This window comes from Salmo salar, chromosome ssa26 (genome assembly GCF_905237065.1).
Source record: "Salmo salar chromosome ssa26, Ssal_v3.1, whole genome shotgun sequence".
Classification (NCBI taxonomy): domain Eukaryota; kingdom Metazoa; phylum Chordata; class Actinopteri; order Salmoniformes; family Salmonidae; genus Salmo; species Salmo salar.
In genome coordinates, this window is record NC_059467.1 from 38507501 (window position 1) to 38522268 (window position 14768).

At 44.3% G+C, this 14768-nt stretch overlaps 1 protein-coding gene across 1 annotated transcript in view; it reads right to left on the reverse strand.

The window, feature by feature from the left end:
- The window catches only part of LOC106572775 (UPF0606 protein KIAA1549L), a 140331-nt gene that overhangs the window by 23702 nt on the left and 101861 nt on the right, over positions 1-14768 (reverse strand). The window lies entirely within an intron of this gene.

The following is a 14768-nucleotide window of genomic DNA, read 5'->3' on the forward strand; positions in this document are numbered from 1 at the left end:
GGGGGGGGGTATTAAAAGCCTGTGTAAAAGCACTGCCATTCAGAGGGTATTAGAGCCTGTTTAAAAGCACTGCCATTCAGAGGGGTATTAGAGCCTGTTTAAAAGCACTGCCATTCAGAGGGGTATTAGAGCCTGTTTAAAAGCACTGCCATTCAGAGGGGTATTAAAGCCTGTTTAAAAGCACTGCCATTCAGAGGGGTATTACAGCCTGTTTAAAAGCACTGCCATTCAGAGGGGTATTAGAGCCTGTTTAAAAGCACTGCCATTCAGAGGGGTATTAGAGCCTGTTTAAAAGCACTGCCATTCAGATGGGTATTAGAGCCTGTTTAAAAGCACTGCCATTCAGAGGGGTATTGGAGCCTGTTTAAAAGCACTGCCATTCAGAGGGGTATTAGAGCCTGTTTAAAAGCACTGCCATTCAGAGGGGTATTAGAGCCTGTTTAAAAGCACTGCCATTCAGAGGGTATTAGAGCCTGTTTAAAAGCACTGCCATTCAGAGGGGTATTAAAGCCTGTTTAAAAGCACTGCCTTTCAGAGGGGTATTAAAGCCTGTTTAAAAGCACTGCCATTCAGAGGGTATTAGAGCCTGTTTAAAAGCACTGCCATTCAGAGGATATTAGAGCCTGTTTAAAAGCACTGCCATTCAGAGGGTATTAGAGCCTGTTTAAAAGCACTGCCATTCAGAGGGGTATTAGAGCCTGTTTAAAAGCACTGCCATTCAGAGGGGTATTAAAGCCTGTTTAAAAGCACTGCCATTCAGATGATATTAGAGCCTGTTTAAAAGCACTGCCATTCAGAGGGGTATTAAAGCCTGTTTAAAAGCACTGCCATTCAGAGGGTATTAAAGCCTGTTTAAAAGCACTGCCATTCAGAGGGGTATTAAAGCCTGTTTAAAAGCACTGCCATTCAGAGGGTATTAGAGCCTGTTTAAAAGCACTGCCATTCAGAGGGGTATTAGAGCCTGTTTAAAAGCACTGCCATTCAGAGGGGTATTAAAGCCTGTTTAAAAGCACTGCCATTCAGAGGGGTATTAAAGCCTGTTTAAAAGCACTGCCATTCAGATGATATTAGAGCCTGTTTAAAAGCACTGCCATTCAGAGGGGTATTAAAGCCTGTTTAAAAGCACTGCCATTCAGAGGGTATTAAAGCCTGTTTAAAAGCACTGCCATTCAGAGGGGTATTAGAGCCTGTTTAAAAGCACTGCCATTCAGAGTGGTATTAAAGCCTGTTTAAAAGCACTGCAATTCAGAGGGGTATTAAAGCCTGTTTAAAAGCACTGCCATTCAGAGGGGTATTAAAGCCTGTTTAAAAGCACTGCCATTCAGAGGGGTATTAGAGCCTGTTTAAAAGCACTGCCATTCAGAGGGTATTAGAGCCTGTTTAAAAGCACTGCCATTCAGAGGGGTATTACAGCCTGTTTAAAAGCACTGCCATTCAGAGGGGTATTAAAGCCTGTTTAAAAGCACTGCCATTCAGAGGATATTAGAGCCTGTTTAAAAGCACTGCCATTCAGAGGATATTAGAGCCTGTTTAAAAGCACTGCCATTCAGAGGGTATTAGAGCCTGTTTAAAAGCACTGCCATTCAGAGGGGTATTAGAGCCTGTTTAAAAGCACTGCCATTCAGATGATATTAGAGCCTGTTTAAAAGCACTGCCATTCAGAGGGGTATTAAAGCCTGTTTAAAAGCACTGCCATTCAGAGGGTATTAAAGCCTGTTTAAAAGCACTGCCATTCAGAGGGGTATTAAAGCCTGTTTAAAAGCACTGCCATTCAGAGGGTATTAGAGCCTGTTTAAAAGCACTGCCATTCAGAGGGGTATTAGAGCCTGTTTAAAAGCACTGCCATTCAGAGGGGTATTAAAGCCTGTTTAAAAGCACTGCCATTCAGAGGGGTATTAAAGCCTGTTTAAAAGCACTGCCATTCAGATGATATTAGAGCCTGTTTAAAAGCACTGCCATTCAGAGGGGTATTAAAGCCTGTTTAAAAGCACTGCCATTCAGAGGGTATTAAAGCCTGTTTAAAAGCACTGCCATTCAGAGGGGTATTAGAGCCTGTTTAAAAGCACTGCCATTCAGAGTGGTATTAAAGCCTGTTTAAAAGCACTGCAATTCAGAGGGGTATTAAAGCCTGTTTAAAAGCACTGCCATTCAGAGGGGTATTAAAGCCTGTTTAAAAGCACTGCCATTCAGAGGGGTATTAGAGCCTGTTTAAAAGCACTGCCATTCAGAGGGTATTAGAGCCTGTTTAAAAGCACTGCCATTCAGAGGGGTATTACAGCCTGTTTAAAAGCACTGCCATTCAGAGGGGTATTAAAGCCTGTTTAAAAGCACTGCCATTCAGAGGATATTAGAGCCTGTTTAAAAGCACTGCCATTCAGAGGATATTAGAGCCTGTTTAAAAGCACTGCCATTCAGAGGGTATTAGAGCCTGTTTAAAAGCACTGCCATTCAGAGGGGTATTAGAGCCTGTTTAAAAGCACTGCCATTCAGAGGGGTATTAGAGCCTGTTTAAAAGCACTGCCATTCAGAGGATATTAGAGCCTGTTTAAAAGCACTGCCATTCAGAGGGTATTAGAGCCTGTTTAAAAGCACTGCCATTCAGAGGGGTATTAGAGCCTGTTTAAAAGCACTGCCATTCAGAGGGTATTAGAGCCTGTTTAAAAGCACTGCCATTCAGAGGGTATTAGAGCCTGTTTAAAAGCACTGCCATTCAGAGGATATTAGAGCCTGTTTAAAAGCACTGCCATTCAGAGGATATTAGAGCCTGTTTAAAAGCACTGCCATTCAGATGGGTATTAGAGCCTGTTTAAAAGCACTGCCATTCAGAGGGTATTAGAGCCTGTTTAAAAGCACTGCCATTCAGAGGGGTATTAGAGCCTGTTTAAAAGCACTGCCATTCAGAGGGTATTAGAGCCTGTTTAAAAGCACTGCCATTCAGAGGGTATTAGAGCCTGTTTAAAAGCACTGCCATTCAGATGGGTATTAGAGCCTGTTTAAAAGCACTGCCATTCAGAGGGTATTAGAGCCTGTTTAAAAGCACTGCCATTCAGAGGGTATTAGAGCCTGTTTAAAAGCACTGCCATTCAGAGGGGTATTAGAGCCTGTTTAAAAGCACTGCCATTCAGAGGGGTATTAAAGCCTGTTTAAAAGCACTGCCATTCAGAGGATATTAGAGCCTGTTTAAAAGCACTGCCATTCAGAGGGGTATTAAAGCCTGTTTAAAAGCACTGCCATTCAGAGGATATTAGAGCCTGTTTAAAAGCACTGCCATTCAGAGGGTATTAAAGCCTGTTTAAAAGCACTGCCATTCAGAGGGGTATTAAAGCCTGTTTAAAAGCACTGCCATTCAGAGGGTATTAGAGCCTGTTTAAAAGCACTGCCATTCAGAGGGGTATTAGAGCCTGTTTAAAAGCACTGCCATTCAGAGGGGTATTAAAGCCTGTTTAAAAGCACTGCCATTCAGAGGGGTATTAAAGCCTGTTTAAAAGCACTGCCATTCAGAGGGTATTAAAGCCTGTTTAAAAGCACTGCCTTTCAGAGGGGTATTAAAGCCTGTTTAAAAGCACTGCCATTCAGAGGGGTATTGGAGCCTGTTTAAAAGCACTGCCATTCAGAGGGTATTAAAGTCTGTTTAAAAGCACTGCCATTCAGATGGGTATTAGAGCCTGTTTAAAAGCACTGCCATTCAGAGGGTATTAGAGCCTGTTTAAAAGCACTGCCATTCAGAGGGTATTAAAGTCTGTTTAAAAGCACTGCCATTCAGATGGGTATTAGAGCCTGTTTAAAAGCACTGCCATTCAGAGGGTATTAAAGCCTGTGTAAAAGCACTGCCATTCAGAGGGGTATTAAAGCCTGTTTAAAAGCACTGCCATTCAGATGGGTATTAGAGCCTGTTTAAAAGCACTGCCATTCAGAGGGGTATTAGAGCCTGTTTAAAAGCACTGCCATTCAGAGGGGTATTAGAGCCTGTTTAAAAGCACTGCCATTCAGAGGGGTATTAGAGCCTGTTTAAAAGCACTGCCATTCAGAGGATATTAGAGCCTGTTTAAAAGCACTGCCATTCAGAGTGGTATTAAAGCCTGTTTAAAAGCACTGCCATTCAGAGGGGTATTAAAGCCTGTTTAAAAGCACTGCCATTCAGAGGATATTAGAGCCTGTTTAAAAGCACTGCCATTCAGAGGGTATTAGAGCCTGTTTAAAAGCACTGCCATTCAGATGGGTATTAGAGCCTGTTTAAAAGCACTGCCATTCAGAGGATATTAGAGCCTGTTTAAAAGCACTGCCATTCAGAGGATATTAGAGCCTGTTTAAAAGCACTGCCATTCAGAGGGGTATTAAAGCCTGTTTAAAAGCACTGCCATTCAGAGGGTATTAAAGCCTGTTTAAAAGCACTGCCATTCAGAGGGGTATTAGAGCCTGTTTAAAAGCACTGCCATTCAGAGGGTATTAAAGCCTGTTTAAAAGCACTGCCATTCAGATGGGTATTAGAGCCTGTTTAAAAGCACTGCCATTCAGAGGATATTAGAGCCTGTTTAAAAGCACTGCCATTCAGAGGATATTAGAGCCTGTTTAAAAGCACTGCCATTCAGAGGGGTATTAAAGCCTGTTTAAAAGCACTGCCATTCAGAGGGTATTAGAGCCTGTTTAAAAGCACTGCCATTCAGAGGGGTATTAGAGCCTGTTTAAAAGCACTGCCATTCAGATGGGTATTAGAGCCTGTTTAAAAGCACTGCCATTCAGAGGGGTATTAAAGCCTGTTTAAAAGCACTGCCATTCAGAGGGGTATTGGAGCCTGTTTAAAAGCACTGCCATTCAGAGGGGTATTAGAGCCTGTTTAAAAGCACTGCCATTCAGATGGGTATTAAAGCCTGTTTAAAAGCACTGCCATTCAGAGGGTATTAGAGCCTGTTTAAAAGCACTGCCATTCAGAGGGGTATTAGAGCCTGTTTAAAAGCACTGCCATTCAGAGGGGTATTAAAGCCTGTTTAAAAGCACTGCCATTCAGAGGGGTATTGGAGCCTGTTTAAAAGCACTGCCATTCAGAGGGGTATTAGAGCCTGTTTAAAAGCACTGCCATTCAGATGGGTATTAAAGCCTGTTTAAAAGCACTGCCATTCAGAGGGTATTACAGCCTGTTTAAAAGCACTGCCATTCAGAGGGGTATTAGAGCCTGTTTAAAAGCACTGCCATTCAGAGGGGTATTAAAGCCTGTTTAAAAGCACTGCCATTCAGAGGGGTATTAGAGCCTGTTTAAAAGCACTGCCATTCAGAGGGGTATTAGAGCCTGTTTAAAAGCACTGCCATTCAGAGGGTATTAGAGCCTGTTTAAAAGCACTGCCATTCAGAGGGGTATTAGAGCCTGTTTAAAAGCACTGCCTTTCAGAGGGGTATTAAAGCCTGTTTAAAAGCACTGCCATTCAGAGGGGTATTAGAGCCTGTTTAAAACCACTGCCATTCAGAGGGTATTAGAGCCTGTTTAAAAGCACTGCCATTCAGAGGGGTATTAGAGCCTGTTTAAAAGCACTGCCATTCAGAGGGTATTAAAGCCTGTTTAAAAGCACTGCCATTCAGAGGATATTAGAGCCTGTTTAAAAGCACTGCCATTCAGAGGGTATTAGAGCCTGTTTAAAAGCACTGCCATTCAGATGGGTATTAGAGCCTGTTTAAAAGCACTGCCATTCAGAGGGTATTAGAGCCTGTTTAAAAGCACTGCCATTCAGAGGATATTAGAGCCTGTTTAAAAGCACTGCCATTCAGAGGATATTAGAGCCTGTTTAAAAGCACTGCCATTCAGAGGGGTATTAGAGCCTGTTTAAAAGCACTGCCATTCAGAGGATATTAGAGCCTGTTTAAAAGCACTGCCATTCAGAGGGTATTAGAGCCTGTTTAAAAGCACTGCCATTCAGAGGATATTAGAGCCTGTTTAAAAGCACTGCCATTCAGAGGGTATTAGAGCCTGTTTAAAAGCACTGCCATTCAGAGGATATTAGAGCCTGTTTAAAAGCACTGCCATTCAGAGGGGTATTAAAGCCTGTTTAAAAGCACTGCCTTCAGAGGATATTAGAGCCTGTTTAAAAGCACTGCCATTCAGAGGGTATTAAAGTCTGTTTAAAAGCACTGCCATTCAGAGGGTATTAGAGCCTGTTTAAAAGCACTGCCATTCAGAGGGTATTAGAGCCTGTTTAAAAGCACTGCCATTCAGAGGGTATTAGAGCCTGTTTAAAAGCACTGCCATTCAGAGGGGTATTAGAGCCTGTTTAAAAGCACTGCCATTCAGAGGGTATTAGAGCCTGTTTAAAAGCACTGCCATTCAGAGGGTATTAGAGCCTGTGTAAAAGCACTGCCATTCAGAGGGGTATTAGAGCCTGTTTAAAAGCACTGCCATTCAGAGGGGTATTAGAGCCTGTTTAAAAGCACTGCCATTCAGAGGGGTATTAAAGCCTGTTTAAAAGCACTGCCATTCAGAGGGTATTAAAGTCTGTTTAAAAGCACTGCCATTCAGAGGGGTATTAGAGCCTGTTTAAAAGCACTGCCATTCAGAGGGTATTAAAGCCTGTTTAAAAGCACTGCCATTCAGAGGGGTATTAAAGCCTGTTTAAAAGCACTGCCATTCAGAGGGTATTAAAGCCTGTTTAAAAGCACTGCCATTCAGATGGGTATTAGAGCCTGTTTAAAAGCACTGCCATTCAGAGGATATTAGAGCCTGTTTAAAAGCACTGCCATTCAGAGGATATTAGAGCCTGTTTAAAAGCACTGCCATTCAGAGGGGTATTAAAGCCTGTTTAAAAGCACTGCCATTCAGAGGGTATTAAAGCCTGTTTAAAAGCACTGCCATTCAGATGGGTATTAGAGCCTGTTTAAAAGCACTGCCATTCAGAGGATATTAGAGCCTGTTTAAAAGCACTGCCATTCAGAGGATATTAGAGCCTGTTTAAAAGCACTGCCATTCAGAGGGGTATTAAAGCCTGTTTAAAAGCACTGCCATTCAGAGGGTATTAGAGCCTGTTTAAAAGCACTGCCATTCAGATGGGTATTAAAGCCTGTTTAAAAGCACTGCCATTCAGAGGGGTATTAGAGCCTGTTTAAAAGCACTGCCATTCAGAGGGGTATTAGAGCCTGTTTAAAAGCACTGCCATTCAGAGGGGTATTAAAGCCTGTTTAAAAGCACTGCCATTCAGAGGGGTATTGGAGCCTGTTTAAAAGCACTGCCATTCAGAGGGGTATTAGAGCCTGTTTAAAAGCACTGCCATTCAGATGGGTATTAAAGCCTGTTTAAAAGCACTGCCATTCAGAGGGTATTAGAGCCTGTTTAAAAGCACTGCCATTCAGAGGGGTATTAGAGCCTGTTTAAAAGCACTGCCTTTCAGAGGGGTATTAAAGCCTGTTTAAAAGCACTGCCATTCAGATGGGTATTAAAGCCTGTTTAAAAGCACTGCCATTCAGATGGGTATTAGAGCCTGTTTAAAAGCACTGCCATTCAGAGGGGTATTAAAGCCTGTTTAAAAGCACTGCCATTCAGAGGGGTATTAAAGCCTGTTTAAAAGCACTGCCATTCAGAGGGGTATTAAAGCCTGTTTAAAAGCACTGCCATTCAGATGGGTATTAGAGCCTGTTTAAAAGCACTGCCATTCAGAGGGGTATTAAAGCCTGTTTAAAAGCACTGCCATTCAGAGGGGTATTAAAGCCTGTTTAAAAGCACTGCCATTCAGAGTGGTATTAGAGCCTGTTTAAAAGCACTGCCATTCAGAGGGGTATTAGAGCCTGTTTAAAAGCACTGCCATTCAGAGGGGTATTAGAGCCTGTTTAAAAGCACTGCCATTCAGAGGGTATTAAAGCCTGTTTAAAAGCACTGCCATTCAGAGGGGTATTAAAGCCTGTTTAAAAGCACTGCCATTCAGAGGGGTATTACAGCCTGTTTAAAAGCACTGCCATTCAGAGGGTATTAAAGCCTGTTTAAAAGCACTGCCATTCAGAGGGGTATTAGAGCCTGTTTAAAAGCACTGCCATTCAGAGGGGTATTAGAGCCTGTTTAAAAGCACTGCCATTCAGAGGATATTAGAGCCTGTTTAAAAGCACTGCCATTCAGAGGGTATTAGAGCCTGTTTAAAAGCACTGCCATTCAGAGGGGTATTAAAGCCTGTTTAAAAGCACTGCCATTCAGAGGGGTATTAGAGCCTGTTTAAAAGCACTGCCATTCAGAGGGTATTAAAGTCTGTTTAAAAGCACTGCCATTCAGAGGGGTATTAGAGCCTGTTTAAAAGCACTGCCATTCAGAGGGGTATTAAAGCCTGTTTAAAAGCACTGCCATTCAGAGGGGTATTAAAGCCTGTTTAAAAGCACTGCCATTCAGAGGGTATTAGAGCCTGTTTAAAAGCACTGCCATTCAGAGGGTATTAAAGCCTGTTTAAAAGCACTGCCATTCAGAGGGTATTAGAGCCTGTTTAAAAGCACTGCCATTCAGAGGGGTATTAAAGCCTGTTTAAAAGCACTGCCATTCAGAGGGGTATTAAAGCCTGTTTAAAAGCACTGCCATTCAGAGGATATTAGAGCCTGTTTAAAAGCACTGCCATTCAGAGGGGTATTAAAGCCTGTTTAAAAGCACTGCCATTCAGAGGGGTATTAAAGCCTGTTTAAAAGCACTGCCATTCAGAGGGTATTAGAGCCTGTTTAAAAGCACTGCCATTCAGAGGGGTATTAGAGCCTGTTTAAAAGCACTGCCATTCAGAGGGTATTAGAGCCTGTTTAAAAGCACTGCCATTCAGAGGATATTAGAGCCTGTTTAAAAGCACTGCCATTCAGAGGGTATTAGAGCCTGTTTAAAAGCACTGCCATTCAGAGGGGTATTAAAGCCTGTTTAAAAGCACTGCCATTCAGAGGGGTATTAAAGCCTGTTTAAAAGCACTGCCATTCAGAGGGTATTAAAGCCTGTTTAAAAGCACTGCCATTCAGAGGGGTATTACAGCCTGTTTAAAAGCACTGCCATTCAGAGGGGTATTAAAGCCTGTTTAAAAGCACTGCCATTCAGAGGGGTATTGGAGCCTGTTTAAAAGCACTGCCATTCAGAGGGGTATTAGAGCCTGTTTAAAAGCACTGCCATTCAGAGGATATTAGAGCCTGTTTAAAAGCACTGCCATTCAGAGGGGTATTAGAGCCTGTTTAAAAGCACTGCCATTCAGAGGGGTATTAAAGCCTGTTTAAAAGCACTGCCATTCAGAGGGGTATTAGAGCCTGTTTAAAAGCACTGCCATTCAGAGGGGTATTAGAGCCTGTTTAAAAGCACTGCCATTCAGAGGGCTATTAGAGCCTGTTTAAAAGCACTGCCATTCAGAGGGTATTAGAGCCTGTTTAAAAGCACTGCCATTCAGAGGGTATTAGAGCCTGTTTAAAAGCACTGCCATTCAGAGGGGTATTAGAGCCTGTTTAAAAGCACTGCCATTCAGAGGGGTATTAGAGCCTGTTTAAAAGCACTGCCATTCAGAGGGTATTAGAGCCTGTTTAAAAGCACTGCCATTCAGAGGGTATTAGAGCCTGTTTAAAAGCACTGCCATTCAGAGGGGTATTAAAGCCTGTTTAAAAGCACTGCCATTCAGAGGGGTATTAAAGCCTGTTTAAAAGCACTGCCATTCAGAGGGTATTAAAGCCTGTTTAAAAGCACTGCCATTCAGAGGGGTATTACAGCCTGTTTAAAAGCACTGCCATTCAGAGGGGTATTAAAGCCTGTTTAAAAGCACTGCCATTCAGAGGGTATTAGAGCCTGTTTAAAAGCACTGCCATTCAGAGGGGTATTAGAGCCTGTTTAAAAGCACTGCCATTCAGAGGGGTATTAGAGCCTGTTTAAAAGCACTGCCATTCAGAGGGGTATTGGAGCCTGTTTAAAAGCACTGCCATTCAGAGGGGTATTAGAGCCTGTTTAAAAGCACTGCCATTCAGAGGGGTATTGGAGCCTGTTTAAAAGCACTGCTATTCAGAGGATATTAGAGCCTGTTTAAAAGCACTGCCATTCAGAGGGGTATTGGAGCCTGTTTAAAAGCACTGCCATACAGAGGATATTAGAGCCTGTTTAAAAGCACTGCCATACAGAGGAGTATTTCAAGCACTGACTGTTGACGCCTTAGTATCTAACACTGATCCCTGTACAAAATGTATCCTGTAATAGTATGGTAATAATCATAGAGACAGGCGATGCTGACCTGTAATAGTATGGTAAAAATCATAGAGACAGGCGATGCAGTCCTGTAATAGTATGGTAAAAATCATAGAGACAGGCAGTGCTGTCCTGTAATAGTATGGTAATAATCATAGAGACAGGCAGTGCTGTCCTGTAATAGTATGGTAAAAATCATAGAGACAGGCAGTGCTGTCCTGTAATAGTATGGTAATAATCATAGAGACAGGCGATGCTGTCCTGTAATAGTATGGTAATAATCATAGAGACAGGGGGTGGTGGTAGTGGTGGTGATGGAGTGGGGGGTGGTAGTGATGGAGTGGGGGTGGTGGTTGTGAGGGTATGGGGGATGGTGGTGTGGGGGGTGGTGGTAGTGGTGGTGATGGAGTGGGGGGTGGTGGTGAGGGTGTGGGGGTGGTGGTGTGGGGGGTGGTGGTAGTGGTGGTGATGGAGTGGGGGGTGGTGGTGATGGTGTAGGGGGTGGTGATAGTGGTGATGGTGTGGGGAGTGGTGGTGGTGGTGGTGGTAGTGGTGATGGTGTGGGGGTGGTGGTGGTGGTGATGGTGTGGGGGTGGTGGTGGTGGTGATGGTGTGGGGGGTGGTAGTGGTGGTGATGGTGTGGGGGTGGTGGTGATGGTGTGGGGGGGTGGTGGTGGTGGTGGTGGTGATGTGTGGGGGTGGTGGTGGTGATGGTGTGGGGGTGGTGGTGGTGATGGTGTGGGGGTGGTGGTGATGGTGTGGGGGGTGGTGGTGGTGCTGGTGTGGTGTGGGGATGGTGGTGATGGTGTGGGGGGTGGTGGTGGTGGTGATGTGTGGGGGGTGGTGGTGGTGGTGGTGATGGTGTGGGGGTGATGGTGTGGGTAGTGGTGATGGTGATGGTGTGGGTAGTGGTGGTGTGGGGGGTGGTGGTGGTGCTGGTGGTGGTGTGGTGTGGGGGTGGTGGTGATGCTGTGGGGATGGTGGTGGTGGTGTGGGGGTGGTGGTGGTGATGGTGTGGGGTGGTGGTGATGGTGTGGGGGGTGGTGGTGGTGGTGATGTGTGGGGGTGGTGGTGGTGATGGTGTGGGGGGTGGTAGTGGTGGTAGTGTCGGGGTGATGGTGTGGGTAGTGGTGGTGGTGATGGTGTGGGGGATGGTGGTGGTGGTGTGGTATGGGGGTGGTGGTGATGGTGTGGGGGATGGTGGTGGTGTGGGGGTGGTGGTGATGGTGATGGTGTGGGGGGTGGTGGTAGTGGTGGTGATGATGTGGGGGTGGTGGTGATGGTGTGGGGGATGGTGGTGGTGGTGATGGTGTGGGGGTGGTGGTGGTGATGGTGATGGTGTGGGGAGTGGTGGTAGTGATGGTGTGGGGGGCGGTGGTGGTAGTGATGGTGTGGGGGGTGGTAGTAGTGATGGTGTGGAGGCGGTGGTGGTAGTGATGGTGTGGGGGGCGGTGGTGGTAGTGATGGTGTGGGGGGTGGTGGTGGTAATGATGGTGTGGGGGGTGGTGGTGGTAGTGATGGTGTGGGGGGTGGTGGTGGTAATGATGGTGTGGGGGGCGGTGGTGGTAGTGATTGTGTGGGGGGTGGTGGTAGTGATGGTGTGGGGGGTGGGGGGTGGTGGTAGTGATGGTGTGGGGGGTGGGGGGTGGTGGTGGTAATGATGGTGTGGGGGTGGTGGTGGTAGTGATGGTGGTGATGGTGGTGGTGGTAGTGTGGGCGGTTCTAACTTTAATTTGCATGTTGATAGATTTGACTGGTAGGGGAGGGCTCTCTCAGTATTCTACCATTGGGTGCTTTTTATTTGTGCTGTTTTGGGAAAGTGATGTGTTGCACTCCATTGGTCTATGCAAATTGCATCCTGAATATATCCAGAAATATAATGAACACCACCTGTTATTATTTTACTCAATAACATACAAGTAGCTCAAGATCATCTGGGGAAGCCTGTGCCGCAAACACTCTACTTAAGTATCTCTTCAGTCTTCCTTATTCAGTCTCTCAGTATATTGCCTATGTGTATGAATCAGCAGTGAGACAATAGTTTTGCACAGACAGTGTGCTATGAATGTGCTGGGGAATGCAAGTCAGGAGTGGAAAAGGCTGTGATGATGTCACCAAGTGGATAAGGCTGTGATGATGTCACCAAGTGGATAAGGCTGTGATGATGTCACCAAGTGGATAAGGCTGTGATGATGTCACCAGTGGATAAGGCTACGTTGATGTCACCAAAGTGGATAAGGCTGTGATGATGTCACCAGTGGATAAGGCTGTGATGATGTCACCAAAGTGGATAATAGATGCGGTTAAGGGATCGATTGAACAGTGTTCTATTGACCAGACAGGCGCCCTTTCAACAAATCTGATCTAACAAGATACGATATTCGTCAAATCTTTCATGATATTTTTTTTTTTAATTATCCCCAATTTCGTGGTATCCAATTGGTAGTTACAGTCTTGTCTCATGGCTGCAACTCCCGTACGGACTCAGGAGAGGCGAATGTCGAGAGCAGTGCATCCTCCGCAACAACCCAGCCAAGCCGTACTGCTTCTTGCCACAACGCTCACTTAACCCGGAAGCCAGCCGCACCAATGTGTCACAGGAAACACCGTATACCTGGCGAATTTGTCAGCGTGCACTGCGCCCGGCCCGCCACAGGAGTCGCTAGTGCGTGATGGGACGAGGACTTCCCTGCGGGCCAAACCCTCCCCTAACCCGGGACGACGCTGGGCCAATTGTGCGCCATCCCATGGGTCTCCCGGTCGCGGCCGGCTTCAACAGAGCCTGGACTCAAACCCAGAATCTCTAGTGGCACAGCTAGCACTGCGATGCAGAGCCTTAGACCAGTGCACCACTCGGGAGGCACATCTTTCATGCGGTAAAGAGGTCAATCGAACTCAACCAAAACAATGGAATTCCCATTGAAACGCATGGGGAAAGGGTTGTGGGGGAAAGATCCAATATCTCACATTATGTTGAGGTAAAAATCAGAGTATAATGCTTCTATGGATGTCAACCCCAACACATGTTCATGTCATCTTCACCAATCAACCAATCAATTACAGTTAAAAATGACTTTGACTACCACCACCGATTAACCAGCTGATACGAACAGGAGTTAGCGTTTTGCATTCTTCTAAAACTGAAAATAAACAACTTCTACATCTTATGCAGCAAAAACAGCCAAATATATCCAAATCGGACTTAAGTAACCACATTGCGGGCCTGTTACAACATATAATCATCTATGCTGTGATGATGTCACCAAAGTGGATAAGGCTGTGATGATGACACAAAGCTGCTGTTCGTCTTGAATCAGCTAAAGCCTCTCTAAAAATAGTTCCAGTGGTAGTCACAACAACACACCAGCCCAACCATGAATGAGAAGCCAAAGATAACAGGAATCACTTTGTTGACGGTGAGAAGGATCAGAACCTTGAGTTCAGGGTCACAAGATGCTCCAAAAACAATCCCTTTATCTGTTTCATATTCTAAACTTCACCAGAACCAATCCTCATTCCATCCTTGTTCTCTTGTAGCATTATGAAAAATGAAGTCCTTTTCTGCTCCCTCGTAGAACAATTTAGCATGATTTAGCATTTGCCTAAGGGCCCCCCTGTCCCTGTCAGATGTGGTGATTGGTTGATTCCACCTGCCCATACAGAGACACCCCTCTAATGATTCACTATTACTCAGCATGGGGGTGGAGTATGATGATATCAGAGAACAGGAGTGTTCTATTCTATTCTATTCCATTCAGTTCTAATATATTCTATTCCATTCCATTCTATTCAGTTCTGATCTATTCTATTAAGTTATAATCTATTCCGTTCTAGTCTATTCCATTCCATTCCATTCAGTTCTAATCTATTCCATTCTATTCAATAATAATATATTCTATTTCATTCCATTCTATTCAGTTCTGATCTATTCTATTAAGTTATAATCCATTCCATTCAGTTCTAATCTATTCTATTCCATTCCATTCTATTCAGTTCTGATCTATTCTATTATATTAAATTCTAATCCATTCCATTCAGTTCTAATCTATTCTATTCCATTACATTCTATTGAGTTCTAATCTATTCCATTCCATTCTATTCAGTTCTAATCTATTCTATTCCATTCTATTCAGTTCTAATCTATTCAATTCTAATCTAATCTATTCTATTCCATTTAGTTCTAATCTATTCTATTCCATTCAGTTCTAATCTATTCCAGTCCATTCCATTCAGTTCTAATCTATTCTATTCCATTCCATTCAGTTCTAATCTATTCTATTCTATAACATCATACATGGCAGACCACAGCTGAGCTTCACCACAACTCTTATAACCCTGCCTCTTAACCTGTTATGGCTAGGGGGCAGTATTTTCACGGCTGGATAAAAAACGTACCCGATTTAATCTGGTTACTACTCCTGCCCAGTAACTAGAATATGCATATAATTATTGGCTTTGGATAGGAAACACCCTACAGTTTCTAAAACTGTTTGAATGGTGTCTGTGAGTATAACAGAACTCATATGGCAGGCAAAAACCTGAGAAGATTTCATGCAGGAAGTGGCCTGTCTGACAAGGTGTCGTTCTTCTTGTCTCTGTTTATTGAAGAGTGAGGATCTTAGCT